This window comes from Electrona antarctica, assembly GCF_951216825.1.
Source record: "Electrona antarctica genome assembly, chromosome: 7".
Taxonomy (NCBI): domain Eukaryota; kingdom Metazoa; phylum Chordata; class Actinopteri; order Myctophiformes; family Myctophidae; genus Electrona; species Electrona antarctica.
In genome coordinates, this window is record NC_136812.1 from 48,306,412 (window position 1) to 48,327,976 (window position 21,565).

General features: G+C 42.0%; 1 long non-coding RNA gene across 2 annotated transcripts; it reads right to left on the minus strand.

The window, feature by feature from the left end:
• Positions 1-12,186: 12,186 nt before the first annotated feature.
• Positions 12,187-21,132, minus strand: LOC306926705. 2 transcript variants are annotated; one of them, XR_013790417.1, is made up of 7 exons: positions 21,048-21,132; positions 18,613-18,624; positions 16,204-16,224; positions 16,034-16,054; positions 15,771-15,782; positions 15,603-15,623; positions 12,187-12,665 (listed from the first exon to the last, which is right to left on the minus strand). It is a non-coding gene; the product is annotated as an uncharacterized lncRNA (long non-coding RNA). The 2 variants fall into 2 exon arrangements; XR_013790418.1 differs by lacking the exons at positions 18,613-18,624; positions 21,048-21,132 and having other exon boundaries at positions 16,204-17,608.
• Positions 21,133-21,565: the final 433 nt, after the last annotated feature.

The window sequence follows — 21,565 nt, forward strand, 5'->3', positions numbered from 1 at the left end:
ACACGCTATAGAAATGACTATCACAATATAGAGCTGGAGAGCATGGTACTGAACAAACACGCTATAGAAATGACTATCACAATATAGAGCTGGAGAGCACGGTACTGAACAAACACGCTATAGAAATGACTATCACAATATAGAGCTGGAGAGCATGGTACTGAACAAACACGCTATAGAAATGACTATCACAATATAGAGCTTTTTAACACTTATTTTAACCAAAGCAAATCAAGCCTACTGAATGCCCAGTGGTGGAAAAAAGTACTCAATTGTTTTACTTAAGTAAAAGTACCAATACTGCAATTTAGAACTACTTCGTTACAAATAAGAGTAAGGAATTGTACTTGAGTAAAAGTACAAAAGTATCTGCATCAAATTGTATTTAAACTAGGACTACTAAAAGTAAAAGTACTCATTGTGCAGAATGTGCCATTTCACAAGTTCAAAATGTGTACAAAATCTATTGAAAATAGCAGATCTACAAGCTCACAATGCTTCGCGTTGCGAGTTTGCGGCGCACTGTGAGCTTGTAGATCGGCTATTTTCAAATGGCCGAAATGTATAGGGTTGAAGTGGTTAATGTATGTTTTCTAATCAAAATTAAAATCGCCAAAGTAACTCAAGTTTTCAAATGATTGTAGTGGAGTAAAAGTACAAATTTTGGCTCTGAGATGTAGTGGAGTAGAAGTAAAAGTATTGGAAATTGGAAATACTCAAGTAAAGTACAAATACCTCAAAATTGTACTTAAGTATACAGTACTTAAGTAAAAGTACTTAGTAACTTTCCACCACTGTGAATGCCTCTGTACATACCTGCACAGTGGCTCAGAGACAGGACAGCCAGTATGGAGATGGAGATCAGGAAACACAGCTTCATCTAGTAACAGTAATAATAGTCAAATAAAATAATAATAAGAACATTGTATTTCATAACAACAATACTACAAAAAACAATTACGTTTATGTTTGAAAATCTACAGAAAACTGTTTTGATTCCGTCATGTCGTTTGATTGTAGTAGTAGTAGTATAGTGTTCTCTATGCCAAACTACAATCAACTAGTTTCAGTGTTGGAAAAAGTACTCACATGTGTAAAGTCTGGTATTAAAACTACTTGAGTAAAAGTACAAAGGTATTGGCATTAAAATGTACTTAAAGTACTCATTAGGCAGAATGTCCCATTTCAAGTTTTCAAAATCTTTTGAAAATAGCCAAAATACATTGAGCTTTAGTGGTTAAAATAATAAAATCTAAATCTACAAAGTAACTATAGTAATTAAAGTTTTCAAATAGTTGTAGTGTAAAGTAGAGTAAAAGTACAATATTTTCCTCAGAGATGTAGTGAAATACTCGATTTAAGTAAAAATATCTCAACATTTAACTCTAGTACAGTACAGTAGTTGAATAAATGTACTAAATGAGTCAGAACTAACCCTACACAACAGAAAATGGGCTCACCGTTTCAAAAATGTTGTCCTGTTGGCTTGTTGCTTCTGAGATGAATCTAAATCAGATCCTGGCAAGAGAATAAGGAGTTGGACTTATAAACGCTCAACAAAACAACAATGTGACCTTGCCATGATGCTATGGTCACGGGTATGTGAGTCATAACAGATACAAAAGTAAATAAAAGGTTTGATATAGAAAACGTGATGTTCTCCAATGTCGATGAGATGTGCTTCAATCAATAGAATAGCAAGTATAAACCTAGACCTCGGGCAGGTGGGGTCATCGATACCTCCGTACACCAGTGGCGGACAGTAACTAAGTACATTTACTTAAGTACCACTTAAGTACTTTACTTGAGTAAGAGGCAATTAAATATTGTATACTTTCACACCACTATAATTATTTGACAACTTTAGTTACTAGTTACTTCACTTCAGTCCTATATACATTTCGCCCATTTGGAAATAGCAGATCTATAAACTCACAATGCGTTGCGATGCGACACATTGTGAACTTGTAGATCTGCTATTTTCAAACCACTTTGACATTTTTTCACATTTGAAAACTTGTAAAACAGGACATTCTGAATAATGAGTACTTTTACTTTTGATACTGTGGTAAATATTGGACACCCCCGAGTCCTTGTACCGAGACTTGACAAAAACTGAGAGAGAAAGTTGAGACAGCAGACAGCTGCTTGATGTTTCCTCAGGCTCAGATGGTCATTTATTAGCAGACAGAGTACAAGGCTTCCGCTGCCAGCAAGTGGCAGTGGGCCCCAAAATGACCATCCACACGTATAATGACCGGACCAACTGACTGAATTCTCATAAAGTAGTGGTAGTTTACAGGCATAGAGGTGAAGAAGAGAGGCCTCTCTGAAGGCAATTTGATCAACAATTTGCTCCTGGCCCATCAACAAAACCCCTTTTACAGATTACACCAGGAACAAGTCAGGACAGTCCTGCAGGAACCATATAACAAAATAATTGTAATCTTTGTGGCACTTCACCTATCTTTTGAATACAGTTAAGAACAGGCCTTGGGATACACTTGGCTTGTATAAGTAGGCCAGACAGGCCAGACCTATAGGCTTCACATGGTGCACATTTGTCCAAGAATAAGAGATAGGGCCTATCGCGTTGCGTGTTCGAGTCATGACAACCTTTGTTGCGTGTCTCTCCCCTTCTCTCTCTCTCTCTCTCTTTCCTGTCTATCTTCACTTGCTACTATATCAATAAAGGCAGAAAAACCAAAAACATTTTTTTTAAAAGAAAAAAAGGAGATATGTTGAATTATATGGTTCCAAATACCGTACAGTACATTTGTACTTTTACTCAAGTACATTTTGAATTTAGTACTTCTACTTGTATCTACATTGCAGTAGCTACATTTACTTGAGTAAACAATGCGATTACCGTACTTTGTCCATCACTGCCGTACACAAACGTGTGGCAAAGACTTGGTCTTGTCTGTGGCATTTTTATTTTTTATTTTTACACACTTTATTTTTTATTTTTTAAGATATATTTTTGGGCTTTTTCTGCCTTTATTGGATAGTGTACAGTATGGTGACAGGAAATGGGGGAGAGAGTTGGGGGGTGATACGCGGCACGCGGGGTCGAACCCGCGACACGCTGTCAGGCTGTCAGGCTTAGCAGCTTATAGTGCCCGGACCGCTATACTAGCCGCCCAGGCACACACACCTTTATAATGTTATTGTTTTGAATGTCAGAATATGACACGTACTCTTTACCATGACACTATTGCACATTAGGAGGCCAAGTAGTACTAGTGGTTCTCAGATGTTTTATTTGCAAGTGTTCAAATGGACCCATAAGGGTCAATTTGGTTCAACTTGCAGGTTGAGAACCACATGCTTTGACAAGCCTGTGTGTGGTATAGTCGTTCTGCCATGAGCACAAGGAATGTTACAAGGACAAGCTGTACCATATACAATAGCTATCAGGCCTAAGAGGGCTATATCTTGTTCTCAGAGGCACTAAGGCAGGGGTGTCCAAACTGTTTTCAATGGGGGCCAGATTAGAAAACATGAAAACACCCAAGGGCCAACTAGTGTACATCTCTTACCTATCGTAAAAAATAGCCCTTATGACTATATTTTACCTGTACTGCGACGCTGCCCACAAGTCAGCCAATGCCCGCAAATTACGGATTTAGCAGCTTGTGTTATCCCTAAATGGTACCTTGGTGCAGCGTTACCCGCTATTATATCCATTATGCTGACACGACACCATTATTTGCATGGGCGTGTTGGCACGCTTTCCCCAAAATTGCGTGTATGTGACCATACACATTTGGGAAAGCGCATAGCGGAGTTTAAAAGCACCCGTAAGCTGTATTGCAAAATCCGTTTGGCGGCATGCCTGCAATGGAGCATAAGCAGCGAGTGCATTCTCCGGCAGCAGCAATGAGACTCTGCGCTGTCGGGGGGAGGGGCGGAACCTGCCGGAGAAGGTGGGTGGATTGTGACAGCTTCGTTCCGCGGCACTGTCGGTCCGTTCCGTTCGGCAGACGCCGCTCCAGACGCCGCAACTGCCGGTAACAGCCGCGACGCTGCCGGGGGGAGGGGCGGCATCTGCCGGGGAAGCTGGCGGGATTATGACACTCGACTGCTGCTCACTTCCACGGCAGTGCGTTTGGTCCGACATGCGTTGCGTCGTGCTTGAGGTTAGGGTTAGGGTTTGGGGTAGAGTAGTTTTTCCACCACTGGCGCTTGCAGCCGATCCAGAACACCACCACCCGTCTCCTCACAGCCGATCCAGAACACCGCCACCCGTCTCCTCACAGGAAAAAAAGAAGCGAGACCATATCACTGCAGCCTCGCTCCATTGGCTCCCTGTCTGCTTCCCAATTGACTTTAAGATTTCAACATGCTTTTGAAATGGGTTGGCACCCTTTCCCAGCCAGAGCCTTGAGATCAGCGACCAAAACAAAGAACTAGGGGTCATCGGGCCTTTGCGGCGGCTGCCCCAAAGTATAATTTGCCCATACATATAAAATCTTCCCAGTCGATAGTTACTACATGTATGTTCTATTGTTATTATCGTACGTTCAGCTAGACTTGCTCCGCCCATTTTACAGTGACACTCGTGCTCTAGCTGTGCCATCTTGACTCTCACACGAGAGAGTTTTGTGTGTGTGTGTGTGTGTGTGTGTGTGTGTGTGTGTGTGTGTGTGTGTGTGTGTGTGTGTGTGTGTGTGTGTGTGTGTGTGTGTGTGTGTGTGTGCGTGCGTGCGTGCGTGCGTGCGTGCGTGCGTGTGTGCGTGCATGCGTGTAACCCTGCCTTTTCAGATGTAACAGCTAATACACCAGATGCTGTTGTTCTTGATGAGGACAGTAGAGAAGTGACCATTTTGGAAGTGGCATGTATATTTGACAACAGTCTAGAAGAGGCATTCCTTTAACCTGACTCCGCCAGATAAGTCAGGTTAGCATTACTTACCTAGGTACTTAAAAGTACCAGCGTGCTATTATACAGCTTGGTTACAAATGTAAACTACTATCAGTTGGTATCACATGGTAACATTTTATCACCGTTTCCTGCCCCGGGCAGCCCACCTCATGCGACCCCTGTATGAGGCCCTTAGACGCAAATCCCCCAAGCACGCTGTGGACGGGTCCCCGGAGAGGGACAGCACATTCAGGGCTGCCAAGTACGCTCTATGTCACCATGCTGGCGCACCCGTTGCTCCATCACCACTGACGCTTTGGACTATGCCGTTGGTGCCGTGCACGAGCAGTGGGTGGACGGCGCCTGGCAGGCACGCGCTTTCTTCAGCCGACAGCTGAGCTGACAGCAGTGAGCGCAAGGTACAGCAATCCACCGACGTCGATGCCATGCTCCTGTGCGACGTCTCGCTGGGTCAGCCCAGGCCTGACGTGCCCTGTCGGTGGCGTCGGCGCGTTTTTGACGCTGTCCATGGGCTCTCTCACCTGGGCAGGAAGCCATCACAAAAACTGGTAGCAACCAAGTTTGTCTGGCATGGCCTCAAAAAGGATGTACGGGACTGGGTGACCACCTGCGTGACATGCCAACGCTCCAAAGTGCACCGCCACACTAAAGCCCCCCCTCTGACGCCATTCCTGGTGCCAGAACGGCGTTTCGACCACGTCAACGTGGACCTGATGAGCCCTCTGCCTCCTTCCCATGGCTTCACCCACCTTCTCACCATGGTGGACAGGACAACCCGCTGGCCGGAGGCCGTCCCACTGTCTTCGACGACGACTGCTGATGTTGCCCAGGCTTTCATCGAGACTGGGTTTCTCGTCTGACCTGTCCAGTGACCGTGGTTCCCAGTTCACGTCTGAGCTGTGGACCGCCGTTGCTGAGGGCCTGGGCACGAAGCTCCACCGCACCACCGCATACCACCCACAGGGAAACGGCATGTTTGAATGTTTTCCTCGCGCTATGAAAGCTGCTCTGCGGGCCAGCCTCACGGAACAATGCCTGGATCGACAGGCTTCCGTGGGTTATGCTGGGCATCAGGACTGCTCCCAGAGGCGTATCTACAATAAGGCGAGGGCAGGCGTCCGCCTGTCCAAATCCATTTCTGGCCTGGCCAAAATCCATACAATGAGAAAAAAAAAGGACAAAAACAAGACCTGAGAACTATTAATGGACAGCTGATTGGCCGTTGCGGTAGAGCGCGACCATCAATCACCCATTGGAATGTAAATGCATGCCTTTCAGCCTTTGTATCCTACTGTCTGGCAGGTATATCTCTTTGAAAACCTTTAGTGCTACGATTGTGCACGGGGAGACGACAATTAACACATGATCTTGCCTGCCCAAAACGTAATTCCTGGATACGCCACTGACTGCTCCCAAGGAGGATCTTTCGTCCCCTCCGCCACGACTCCCTGGTCGGCTTCCCGTCAACGTTCCTTGCTTCTGGATCAGGCAATAAATGGGACGTGTCGTCCTGCACACCCACAGAAAGAAGTAGCACTATCAAATATCAATCCATCATTTCCTGCTATTCCTACAAACGAAAAATAAATTGAAATTAAAATTAATGTCATTGAACCTTTAATACAGTGGTTCTCAACCTTTTCAGGCCATGACCCCCCAAAATAAATCATACGTTTTACTCTTATGTACAAGTCACAAGATGTAACAATAAAGTACAACATTGAACCTTGAAGGTATTAAAAAGGTCTTCAAATTCCTTACATTTTCACTTCACTGTCATCTGGAGACCACCCAAAATAATGTGGAGACCGTCCTGGGGGACCCCAACATATGGGCTGAGAACCACAAGCTTCAATACAATACGAGTGGACAAGGGAGACACATTGAGTTTGGACAGGCCTGTGGTACAGTAGTTCCTGCACGAGGACAAGCAATGTTACAAGGACAAGCTGTACCATAAACAATAGCTATCAGGCCTAAGAGGGCTATATCTTGCTCTCAGAGGCACTAAGGCAGGGGTGTCCAAACTTTTTTCAATGGGAGACATCTTGACTCTTATGTCATATATACTTATCATAGCCGGGGCACAAGGATGAATAACAGAAGATAAATAACATAATGTACTGGAAATAAACTTGTCGTGTGATACATATTGTCTGCAGTGTCATCTCGTTGGAGCTCGTCACTCAACTCACCACCATTGGAGGGACACTTGAGGAACTAAAAACACTGTGTACATGATTATACACTATTGTCAACAACTTGGCACGTACCAAAGTACATACCCTCAGTGTTTTCGTTTATTACATAAAAATGCATAATATAAAAGGTTAAAATGTTCAGGTTGGAATTCTTCATGCTGCAGGCTGGCATATGTCCATTTATGTTATTAGCATTTATTATATGTAACATTATTTTCGGTACATTATGACGTAAGAGCCAAGATGTCTATAGGCCTGATAACTATTGTTGATTAGCCTCGCGTTGCGATACTAATAATATAACACTGCGTTGAGACAATAAGCATTGTTTATGGTACAGTTTGTCCACCACTCTGTACACCAAACCTACAGACAAGAATAGTATTTTACATGCCACCAGTGCACACCCCCCTGCTTTGAAGAAAGGTTTGCCATATTTCAGATTTTGAAAAAGAGAGAGACATCGTGTACAGAAACTTTGTTGAAAGAGGGTACCCCAAAAAATGGCTTGACTCTGCTTTAACTAAATTGAATAATCCAAACCAGGTTGCACAGACTAAAAATAAACATTCATGTGCCTGCATCACTACCTATAATCCTTTGAGCAATGATATACGTAGCATCATAGAGAAACACTGGCATGTTTTGTCAGCTGATCCTGAAGGTGCCAAAGTGTTCACTGACCCTCCTCTTTTCTCTCATTATGGATGGAGTCACCGGCTTCTACCCTTGTCTACATTGTGTGGCCTGTAAAAACTCCAAGAAAATGAACACATTTACAAGTGCAGTTACTATAACAAACAATACACTATCAGACAATTTGTAAATTGTAGTTCTTCTAATGTAGTCTACATGATTTCATGCAAATGCAATCTACAGTATGTAGGCAAATCATCCAGGGCAGTACGCACACGCATCATAGAACACATGAGTGCCATTAGATGCAATGATATCAAATCTCCTGTCGCAAGACATTTCATGGAAGCCGGTCACTACATAGCAGATCTGTCGTTCACAGTTATTGAACAAGTTAAGAAATCTAGAAGAGGGGGTGATTTATTTTTTATTTACAGTCTGTCAATCCGGGTGGCTTGAACGAAGATCTCTCACTCCAGTGCTACCTATAGAGAAGTTATTTTCAAAAAGTGTTTTGTATAAGACTGTCAAAATGTGGTGTATGCAGTACTCATGTTTCCTATATAACTGTATGAACTATCTATTCTGTAATGTCCACGCCCCACCATCAGTAATAATAATAATTCTCAGCACCTGAGCTGTATTCTTTGAGCTCTTTAATAGCAAGTTCTTTGTCTGTGAAAATCATATAGCACTGACGAAGGTCTTAGGACCGAAACGTTTGCTTTTTAATTGCACTTTGAGCACAGAGCACTTTATGAGCATGATAAAATAAAAGGAAAAATGTTTCCCTAAGTCTCAGTCTATAGAAGTTTTTACTTCAAGTTTTCCTCACAGTTTGTCCTTGTAACAGAACAGTATAACCATGGTCTGATTCCTTGTGCTCTTGGCAGAACGACTGTACCACAGGCCTGTACTAATAATTATTGTACATCTCCCCTGTCCGATCATGTTTTAGAGCACAACCACCACCACCTTTTAAGCAATGCCTCTGACCCTTTAATTTCATACTAATAATTGACCAGTGAATTTCACTACACAAGACACGGCGAGAACATGCAAACTCCACACAGAAAGGCCCTTTCGCCAACTCCACCTATGGTATGGGTGCTAATGACGCGGAGGAGAGAACACGCCCTCAGCCTCACATGCCCAGAACATCAGGATACACCTGTGTAGTTTATGGCTGCTCCAACAGTAGTGGCAACATTCAACTTTGGAGAAAAACGGTATGTCAAAAAATACACCGCGGTGGCTGAGACCAGAGCCATAGAGTAATGGTTGAGACGATCACTGCTTCGTCTGTTGCCACTACTGTTGGAGTTAAATTGGACTTAAAAACAGCTATGGTTGGGGATTTCCTAATGTAACCTGGAATTTTATTCCAGCTTTGTGGTGCATAATAGTGCAATAGTACAAAATCCAAAATCACAGCCAATATCCGGTCTAATATCAGGGTATAAGGATATAATATTGATACTTTTTTTCTCCCGATCCGATTCCGATCATTTCGGTTCCTGAAAATGCATTTTCTGTTTAATAAAATGCTGGAGACATGGAGACTCCTGTAGTCCTATTACTGCAGCAAACACTATACAGCCATGCAGAGCCGGATTGACCTTGCTGAGGGCCCCCGGGCTGGAGCAAATTTGAGGGCCCCCCTTGGGGCGCGCGGCGAAGCCGCGCGTCCCGTGATTTGGCCGAGCGGCGCAGCCGCGAGGCCGAAAAAATTTTGGGCTATTTTGTTTTCATTTTGGGGTACCCAGGCCCCTAAAAAGAGAGGCAGGCAGGCAGAAGCTCTCGATGGTTTAACCATAATACAACTAAATACAATAACAATACACACATTTCACTTGAATTGGATTTCACTTTATAATTTTATAATTCAAAAAAAAAAAAAAAAAAAAATATTTTTTTTTTTTTTTTTTTTTGGCCCCCCTAGTCGGGGGCCCCCGGGCTTCAGCCCACCCTAGCCCAACGGTAAGTCCGGCTCTGCAGCCATGAGTAGGCTATCAACAATATGGAGTTTTTTAACACTTATTTTAACTAAAGAAAATCTCTTACACAGTACAGAGACTATGAAAATATATTTTAATTTGATTATAACAACCATATTATTGCCCTTGATTTATCTTCTCTTTGAAAGAGTATACCTACTGTATTGACCTTGACTTATCTGCTCCTTGAAGGAAAACCTACTGTAGCATACGGTCCTTTTCCTTGACTCTCATTCTCCGACAGAGACATCTACTCATTACAGCCCATGTGTTATACTGTATCTTATCATTTGATTCCACCCTCTGGCCACAATCAATATTACATCAGAGCACATACGCACCCCTTGTGTACATGCTAACATCTATGAATGAGTGCAGGAAGGCATTCTGTTTTACATTTCTGGGTAGGCCACACCATCCTAAACGAGTACAGAGGTTTTTGTGAGCAATACTTAAAGGCAGCTAAAACAAGTTTGCAGCAGCAAACTAGTATTTTGACTTCAATTGAGCTAGTGTTTATAATAATATACAGTGACTTTTATTGAATGGTAGCATATACATTCTTATAACTAGACTAGTCCACTGCAGCTCAGAACTCCTGAGCTCAAACGATCCGCCAGCCTCAGCCTCCCGGTAGCTTGGATTACAGGCGCACGCCACTGCGCCCGGCGAGAAGCAGAGACACTTCTAGGGCTTTTAACTTTGAGAATCATTACGTCATTCATTGGTGATACTGCGCTCGTCACTGCCATCTAGTGGTAGTGTTAAACTGCTGCGGGTTTGGAAACAAAGTGGTGTGGAAAGTACTCACATGTTTTACTAAAAGTAATTAGCAATGTACAAACACTCTGGTGCAAGTAAAAGCCCAAAATTAAAAATGTAGGCCTACTTGAATAAAATGTGCTATTTGTAGCCTACTTACAAATAGCATTTCTACATACTTTAGAAAGTCGGAGCAGCCAGCCAGTCTACTAATGCAGAATGTCCTTGTCCCATTTCCCAAGTTTTCAAATGTCCATCCATCCATGAGATGAGATGAGATACTTTATTAATCCCCGAAGGGAGATTGAAGCGCTACAGCAGCATAGAGTGACACATAAATCAAGCTGAACAAACAAAAAAAACAGTAAACACATAAGTGGACATAAACACACTACCAGGACCACACGCAAACTTTGGGGAGGCAGTTCTTATGCATTTGCATTATAGTCTGATGGCAGGGTAGCAGTAACCTGACTCCGCCAGATGGGGCAGCAGAGAGTACACTGGAAACCCAGTATACTCTCTGCTGCCCCATCTGGCGGAGTCAGGTTAGGGTAACAGGTCATCTCGCCCCTTTGCCAACTCGCGTCCACGAAAAGTGAAGACGGCTCGCCCCGGAATTTCGAAAAGTGAAGACGGCTCGCCCCGGAATTTCGAAAAGTGAAGACGGCTCGCCCCAAGCCGTGGATAGCTCGCCCCCAAAGCGTGGATATCTCGCCCCAACGCATGGATATCTCGCCCCATGTTTATTTCATGTTTATTTTACCTTATTTCTCATATTAGAACATTTAGAATCAATGTTGTTTGTCAAAGGAGAACATTTAGAACCAGTTTGTTGTTGTTGTTGGTCAAATTAAAATTATGTATGGATAATGAATGGCTCACCCCCTTCCATTGTTCTGGAAATTCCATTCTGGAAAGGTGTTCCATTCCTCCATTACTGAAATTAGTTGTTGTTGTTGTTGTTGTTGTTGTACTATTGTTGTACTATTCTAGGTCTGCCTAAAAGTACAGTACTTGTTAGAGTTAAAGATTTAGTTGGGGACCTGGAGTCTGTGAAATCTTTCACAGACTTACAGCGCCACCAACAGGTGGATTTTTGAAAATGACTCAAATCATGAAGGCAGCTTACGTGGAATCTTTCACAGACTTTCATAGGCTACTAGGCTGAGGAATATATCCCACCCTTTTCACATTGGCCAGTTACAGCGCCACCAACAGGTGGATTTTGAAAATGATCAAACACCAATCAAGCAAATGTTTGGTCGTTTTTTGTAGGCCACCACAATGCTTTTCCAATGGGAGTCAAATGGTTTGACCAAACATTTTTGTTTGATGAAAGGGCAGGGGCAGAACACTGCCAGCAATCAGCAATCGAACACAAATGTTTGGTCAAACCATGTGACTCCCATTGGAAAAGCATTGTGGTGGCCTAAAAAAACAAAAAACGACCAAACATTTGCTTGATTGGTGTTTGATACATTTGAATGAGGCCTTATTAGGCCATATTCACATGTATCAAACGCAATCAAACAAATGTTTGGTCGTTTTTTTGTTTTATTATATAACATCACAACACCAAGTTTGATGAGGTAGTATTGCTTTGTTGTATTGCTTTGTTGTATTGCTTTGTTTTCAAATTTTAAGGTTTTCTTAATTTTTCATTTTCTAAAAAAGGAACATTTTGGAGTTGGGTGGTTTCTTCTCAACAGCAGAAATATGAAAGAAAAAACAACATAAATATGTATTATTGACACATTGTACCACATTGTAAAAATAAAAAGAAAGAAAAAAATAAATCAGACATCTTCTCATAACCTGAAGCTTATTTCAATTTATTAAGCTGACATATAGAACATTTTAATCATAACATTTAGATCTATAGACCAAATTTTTGTTTACAAACATGGGGTCTGGGCACACGGGTGACTGTTTCATGTAATCAATTCCCAACAGCAACTGAAAGTTTGATGGGGCATTTTTTTTCCATTGCATCTTACGAGAGGAAGGGTTCTTCTGCTGCCGGTATGCGCGCGCATGCTGTTTCTTATCAGTGTGACGTCGTCTGTCGGGGTGTCATATATACTCTAAGGTCCATACTCCATCCAAAGGTAGTCTTCGCTGTAGTCTTCCGGCGGCGTCTCTTCCGAGTTTTTAGACAGCTGGTGGTGGATGGAAAAGCTGGAAAAGGTGGAAGCTTAATTAGCATCATACATCATCATACATCGCATTCCGTGCTCAGCCAATCAAGTAAAAGTATCAATACTGCAATGTCAGAAAATCTAAATGTACTTGAGTAAAAGTACAAATGTATTGGTATCAAAAGTACTTAACCCTAGAACACTAAACACGGGTGATTTTCACCCGGACACTTATATTTTTGTAATTTTCATAATGTTGCTGATGTCTGAGGTGGATGGGTCTTTCAGTAGCTTCATGATGCTCAGTGATACATCATAATGTTGCTGATGTCTGAGGTGGATGGGTCTTTCAGTAGCTTCTTGATGCTCAGTGACATCATAATGTTGCTGATGTCTGAGGTGGATGGGTCTTTCAGTAGCTTCATGATGCTCAGTGACATCATAATGTTGCTGATGTCTGAGGTGGGTGGGTCTTTCAGTAGCTTCATGATGCTCAGTGACATTATGAGGTTATTCTGCTTTATTGTTCCTATACATGTTATTGTTTTTATGAAGTGAAATGTGACATGTGATGCTGACTGTCACGGGGCAGCCCGTGCCCTATATACACACACACTCTGATTAAGGACATTGCACGCACGCACACACCACACAGACTGTGGGAGATGATGTAATGTCAATACTGTTGATGAATGCATTTCACTATTTATTCACAAGTCATAATGATGTACAATGTTTATTGTTTATTGAAACCTGTGGTTAGCTCATTGGCACTGGTATGGCCTCTCCAGTGCTGGCACTCTTCTGTCAGACTCTGAACTGCTGAACCAGAGCAGGGCTCAGCCAGTCAGCTTAAGACAGGGGGGAAGGGGCCAAGTACTGTTGAGGAGTAGGGGTGTTCCACAGTGTTGATGAGCAAAGTATTACTATTATCGGTGGAGATGATTGCAAACCCAAAGGATGTTTAGACTAAAATAGAACATCTACATCTAACATGTAGTCATGTTCAGCGGATATCGGTGAGCTTGTAGATAAGCTGTTTAGATTTAATTGCTTCTCTGTGAGTGGTAGGATTCTCTCATATAAAAGGGAGACTGCAGGCAGAGCTAGTGGGTTATGCTCGGGCAGGCAACATGCTGACAGCCCATTGAGAGAGCTGCTAGGGCCCATTTCATGGGCGTAGCCTAGTTCAGTTTTTGTTATTTTTCCTTTGTCCTAAGTTTGCCATTAAGTATTTTTGAGTTCTTTGTTTTGGATTTTTGGCCAGTATGATTTTTGCTGTTTGATATTTTTGTTATTGTGAATATCTGCACTGGAGCTGGAGTGGGAGAAATAAAAGCCATACAAAGCATCACTGACTGTTTTTGGAGCCTTGGCCGTTCGGGCAACTTCACACTGACTATTTGTAGAATAGTATTCTTTCCTATGAGAAAAGTAACAGATTTCATTGTGAACCGTTTTATTTTGTCAGTTACCTTTTGTGGCATCTCTATATAAATATACAAACTATAACCCTACGATCCCACTTATTTTTTTCCTTAGTTAATCATTTTCCCTAATGGACAAAGGGCGATTGTTACAACATCATAGAAGGTAGCTTTGTTTCCCTGTCCACATCCCTAGAAAAACTACAGGCAGGTGTTCGGGTGAATTTCACCCGTCTTTAGTGATAGTGTGATAGAGAAAAATCCCACACACCCACAATGGACTTTTATTGTATGTTTGTCTTCACTGGACCATTCTCACATGTCCTAGAAATGGGTGGACCAAAGGAGAAGTTCCCAACTTCATTTATCTTTTTTTTAGGAATATTTTTAAAATACTATTTTAATACTTTTTCGTTTTTTTGTTGATAAGTCATGATGAAATATTAATTATTATTAATATTGCAATATATTTTGATGAGAAATATTTGTTATGGAATATTTTTTTCTTGGGTAAAATATACCAGTGTTTAGTGATGGTGTAACAAAAAACATGTTTAGTGTTCTAGGGTTAAAGTACCAAAAGTAGAAAGTAGTCATTATGCAGAATGTCCCATTTCACAAGTTTTCAAATGTATGCAATGAAAAAAAATAATCAAATGGCCAAAATGTATACATAGCTGAAGTGGTTAGTTTGTTTTGTATAATAATCACAATCTACAAAGTATCTAGTAACTAAAGGTTTCAAATAATTGCAGTGGAGTAAAAGTACCTCTGAGATGTAGTGGAGTAGAAGTAAAAGTATACTGGAAATTGTAAATAATACTGTAAAGTAAAAGTTCCTCAAAGTATTTAAGTAGCCTACAGTACTAGAGTAAATGTATTTAGTTACATTACACCACTGACTGCAGCTCAGGAGGAGCACTAATGATGCTTTGTTGTGCAATAGTGTAATGCACTAAAAATAGCTGATCTACAAACTCACAGCCTGTTGCAGATGCAGTAGATTTAAGCAATAAGCCACGAGAGGTCTCAGGTTACCGGGTATTTTACAATGGCTGGGGGCGTAGGCAGACCCGACGTGGAGCGGAGGGTCTTCTACCCCCCAGCCATTGTAAAATACCAGGTTAGCTGGGGCCACATCACTTCCTTGTTGTGCTCGGCAAGTAGGCTATGTGACGGGAGAATAGCGCTTGATGTCTTTACGGGGCTGCCTGGAGCCACACATTCACAGTCATATGAGCCGGGCGGTGGTTAGGCGCCCGCACGGCATGGGTTTGTAAGGCAATCAAGCGCTCCCCTTCCCCAGTACAGCTACAGAGATGCGGAATCAGCTGCGAATGATATAAAGTGATTGAAGGTGTGGGTTATCGGTGAAATTTACACCGGTCACGTGACGGTAAGCAGCCAATCAGAATCAAGTATTGGGATTAACCGTTTTAGAAGGATCAACAAAGGCCAGCACAAATGTTGCCTTACATTTGTGCTGGTATTGTGCTGGAGTTCATGTGTTTAATTTTCGTTAAACTGGACAGCAGAACATATTGACTCACCTGCTCAACTTCTGTGGTAACCTGACAAAATAATGAAGAGTTGGTGTTATAAAGGCTCAAAAGAGACCCACAACAATGTTTACGTGTTTATGTGTTTACAGTATTTGAAGTCTAGGCCTACTAGTTGTCATGTGTTAAACTGAACATAAGCAGAACAGATTGACTCACCGCATCCAGATGCTAACAAAAGAAAAGAAGAGTTGGAGAGTTATAAAGGCTCAAAAAATAATTGTCTACCCTATATTTGAAGTACTAGTCCTTTATGTGTGTATTTCATGTAGTAGTTAGTCATTCTGTGTATATGTAGGCTACTACTGCACATTTGTGCTGCATGGTGTTGTGCTGGAGTTCATGTGTTATTGTGTATATTTGAAGTACCCTACTAGTAGTTAGCCATTCGTTAAACTGGACAGCAGAACATATTGACTCACCTGCCAAATTATTGTGGTATCCTGACAAAATAATGAAGAGTTGGTGTTATAAAGGCTCAACAGAGACCCACAACAATGTTTACGTGTTTATGTGTATATACAGTATTTGAAATATAGGCCTACTAGTTGTCATTTGTTAAACTGAACAGAAGCAGAACAGATTGACTCACCTTATACACTCGATCCAGATCCTGACAAAGGAAAAGAAGAGTTGGAGAGTTATAAAGGCTCAACAGAGACCAGACATTTAGGTACATCACTATGTATGTATATACACTAGAATTTCGCGGGCCTTCGGCCCGCTCATCCCAGAGTTGCGTTGCCCCGCGTTGCGATACAGAAGTCCACAGATACAGAAGTGCACAGTGACACGCGTTGTATGCAGCTGTTTTGTGTTGCAGCGCGCGTGTAGTGTTGTTGTTGTTATCCATATATGCGCCTCGGTTCGTCCCGTTTGTTCCACGCCAGGTGTCGACGCAGTCGTTGGCGCAAATTTCGTATTATTTTAACTGTGTATGTAATCGCGGCTAGTAGCACAAATTTCTTTTTAGGAGCACGATGAAAAGTTATCAAATAATGTGTTTGAGGGCCCTCCTATATACAGCTTTAGTCCCCACACGTCTCAATATTTGCCATGGACAAAGAACAGAGAAATTAGGTCGAAATGCCGCTAAATATGACGTAAATTAAAATGTATTATATATATATATTTTTTTAATTGAATGTAAATACTTTACTTATAAAAAAACCTGGCAACCCGCACCCCGCGATCATTTTCCGCGAACCGGAGCGGTGCTCCCTAGCCTGCTGGAGGGGTTCACATCATCCCATGCACCCTCGAGAGGAAAAAGAAGGAAAATAAATGCAGCCTTGAGCCTACGTACCAATGTGGTGTTGTGGAGCTTGATCACCTCCTCCTCCTCCTTTTCTCCCCAAATTGGCAATCCCAATAAATGCAAAAGTTGCCTAGTGTGAATACTTCCACAGCCTAATTACTAAAGGATAAACTATCAGTCTTCTCCGAAATCGGTCAATGTTTGTCAACTCAGCACGTGTTGACAACGCATAGTAAACAGAAGCCGTGTGTGTGTCACACCAAAAGTGGTGACCTATAGAATCCTGTACATAGAAGCATCACGCAATCGTCTCCCTCCCTGTGTGGGTCACGTGGTGGGCTGTGAGCAAATGGGAGAGGGAATGTAGTGTTGCCAGGTCCGCGTATTGTAAGCGAGTGGTAGTGTGTGTAAGTAGCGTGTTGAATGGCATTTTTTCTGTGCTTGTTTTCATAGACGTGGCAACAAATTAGGCGGGGGTGTCGGTGCTTGTGGCGTGTTTGTGTTTATTATTGATATTGATATTGTTTGCGAGTGTGGACGGGAGCCGGCTTTAGTGGCAGTCCGATGACAATTTTTACGCGGGTGGTGTTGAGTGCGGCCGTGCGGCGCGACATGAGGAGATAGGGAACGAACGACGCGGAGGGTAAGTGTGTGACGTGTTAGTGTGTTGTTGCAGTGTGTGTTGCAGCGTGTTGCAGCGTGTCAGTGACGTAGTAGCTGGTGACTTTCTTTTCGTGGTTTGGGCTTTGGGCACACCTTTTCAAATGTATAATAGATATATACATACATACATACAATCATACATACATACATACTTCATTCGCACATATAATGTATATACTTCACTTTGCACGCACGCACGCACGCACGCACGCACGCACGCACGCACGCACGCACGCACGCACGCACGCACGCACACACACACACACACACACACACACACACACACACACACACACACACACACACACACGTCACTGGTGGACGGGTGTCCGAACTGCCAAAAGCCCTCCTATGAGAAACAGTTGTGGTGTTTTATCATGAGTATAGGAAAAAATGGTGGTGTTTTATCATGAACATTAGTGAGGACCAATTATATGAAGAGATGTTGAAAAGTGGTGAAGTGGTCCTTTAACCGAAAAAAGCCAGCATACCATAACTAAAAAAAGAAAAGAAAAGAAAACCCTACTGTTCTTAGTGAGACTTTAATCACAAAGCATGGCTACTCATCAAGCCATTGTACAGGCTAGCAAGTCCTCTCACGCTCAATTACCCGTATTGGGCCGAATATAAGATGACTCTGATTATAAGACGACCCACATTTTTCAAGACTCATTTGTGGAAAAAAACATTGACTGTCAAACAGTCTAGTACCCGATTACAGTACGACCTAATGTTTTTTGGGAAAAAACAAACAAACATATTATTAAATTCAGGCCAAATAGGGTATATCATTCTCTGTAGTATTATTTAATTATATCATTATAATTATAGTTTATTATCTACAAATCACACCCGTGTGAAGTGAGGGGCGCTCTTATCATCGTTTCATCATCATACATCATTTCAATCTGGCCAATCACAATCTGCGTCCTCACCTTCGTCGCACGCACGCACGCACGCACGCACGCACGCACGCACGCACGCACGCACGCACGCACGCACGCACGCAGGCACACACTCACACACTCACACACTCACACACACACACACTCTGAACAGAAGCAGAACAGATTGACTCACCTTTCTCAGTTCCTGACAAAAGAAAAGAAGAGTTGGAGAGTTATAAAGGATCAACAGAGACCAGACATACATACATACTTAATTCGCACATATACTGTATATAATTCACTTCGCACGCACGCACGCACGCACGCACGCACGCACGCACGCACGCACGCACGCACGCACGCACGCACGCACGCACACACACACACACACACACACACACACACACACAAACACACACACACACACACACACACAATCTCAGTCAAAATTATGTCTAAACCCCTATAATCTCACTAAATGTATCTAAAACTTACCTTAAAGGAGAATTCCATACTAAAAGGCTTTCTTACCTTTCTTTGTAGTTGTTACATCCCCACCAAAGAGCTGGTCCAGGTGTTATTTTGTGCAAAAGCTCCTTATTGGCTATTTCCCCTACCATAAGCCCTAAATGAATTGCATTGAATTGAATGGGGCTATGGGGTGTTGTGCTAATTCGCTTATTTCCATCACTCAAAATTATAATCTTTTTGCATATATCCTCTCTTCATAATGTAAATAATATCCCAAGCGGCACACTTTACTACTTATTTTGATGGAAATAAGCGAATTAGCACAACACCCCATAGCCCCATTCAATTCCCATTCAATTCAATGCAATTCATTGAGGGCTTATGGTAGGGGAAATAGCCAATAAGGAGTTTTTGCACAAAATAACACCTGGACCTCTTTGGTGGGGATATAACGACTACAAAGAAAGGTAAGAAAGCCTTCTAGCATGGAATTCTCCTTTAACCCTAACCTCAGTAAACTTATGCCTATAACCTTAACCGAAAAAAGCCGGCCAGGTCTAAACAAAAAAAAAAGAAAAGAAAACCCTACTGTTCTTAGTGAGACTTTAATCACAAAGCATGGCTACTCATCAAGCCATTGAACAGACTAGCAAGTCTCAATTACCCGTATTGGGCCGAATATAAGATGACTCTGATTATAAGACGACACACATTTTTCAAGACTCATTTGTGGGAAAAAAATCACACCCGTGTGAACTGAGTGGTGTAAGGTTTTATATAGCATGATCAGCTGTGGTCTGACGTAATGTCTGACGTTAAAGATCTTTGGCTAGGTAGACTCGTCTTCTGATGTGATGATTTGTGACCATGAAGTTGATTCAGCTGGAGTTTTTGTCCGATGTGAGGTATTATATAAGGTAAGGTATTATATAGCCTGATCAGCTCTGATCTGACGTAATGAAATCACACCTGGATGTGATTTCACAACTGGCTTTTTTTGTGCAGAGAAAATGACCATGGTTGCTACGGTCATCCAGTTCACCCGGGTGTGATTTAATTACGTCAGAAATTATTTTGAACATAGCAACCATGCTCATTTTTTTCTGCACACAAAAGCCAGTTGTAGGAGTGGTTTACACCACTCAAAAACATAAACAGTCTAGTACCCGATTACAGTACGACCCCATTTTTTGTGGGATATTTCCATTGGAAAAAACAAACAAACATAGTATTAAATTCAGGCCAATAGGGTATATCCTTCTCTGTAGTATTATTTAATTATATCGTTATAATTATAGTTTATTATCTACAAATCACACCCGTGTGAAGTGAGGGGCGCTCTTATCATCGTACATCATCATACATCATTTCAATCTGGCCAATCACAATCTGCGTCCTCACCTTCGTCTTCAATGTTTGTGTTTACGGTTACGCAATGTTTGTGTTTACGGTTACGCAATGTTTGTGTTTACGGTTACGCAATGTTTGTGGTTACGGTTATGCAATGTTTGTGTTTACACAAAAACTCAAAACTGGCCATTCGTTGTCAATGGCATTTAATTTGTGTTAGGACAATGTTTGTGTTTACACAAACCCTCAAAAGCCCCTCCTAAAAGCCCATACCAAAAAAATAATAATAAGGGAAAAAAATCCCCCATGGGATTTAAACCTATGATTTGAACACATTGGGTTGGTTTGAGAGCCAAGCATGCCAACTCATCAAGCTATTGCACAGGTACAAATAGCAATCAATGAAAATAACCCAAAACAAACACAAACACCTCAGTTCAGAAGTAGACCTGTGGCATTTCCATATGCTTTTAACTTGAAATAGAGTCTAGCTTTTAATTTGAAATAGAGCTTCCTGTTCAAGCATTGTGCCCTTCTGTTACAGTACATGCATACTCAACATACCGTACACACTATACTCAACCACACGCACGCACGCATGCACGCACGCACGCACACACACACACACACACACACACACACACACACACACACACACACACACACACACACACACACACACACACACACACACACACACACTTGAAGTATGCATGTATGTGTTTATGTGTATATACAGTATTTGAAGTATAGGCCTACTAGTTGTCATTTTGTTAAACTGAACAGAAGCAGAACAGATTGACTCACCCGAGTCACCTCTCTCATTTCCTGAAAAAAGAAAATAAGAGTTGGAGAGTTATAAAGGATCAACAGAGACCAGACATATACATACTTCATTCGCACATATACTGTATATACTTCACTTCGCACGCACGCACGCACGCACGCACGCACGCACGCACGCACGCACGCACGCACGCACGCACACACACACACAGACACACACACACACAATCTCAGTCAAAATTATGCCTAAACCCCTATAATCTCACTAAATCTTAATCTAAAACTAACCTTAACCCTAACCTCAGTCTCATAAGAAGTCTCATAGGAAGGCTGTGGGCAGTTCAGAAACGCGTCCACCAGGGACATCATTGATGGAGAATCCAAGCTAATAGAAACGGCAGGCTTTCTTTTCCAGAAAAGTTGCAATGCAAAAGTTGAAGCCATCGTTCTCACGATAATACAAATCTAAATATATTTTAAAACAAATCTTGTTTAAAAATAATTCTGCCTAATGATGATGTCAATGGTGGACGGGTGTC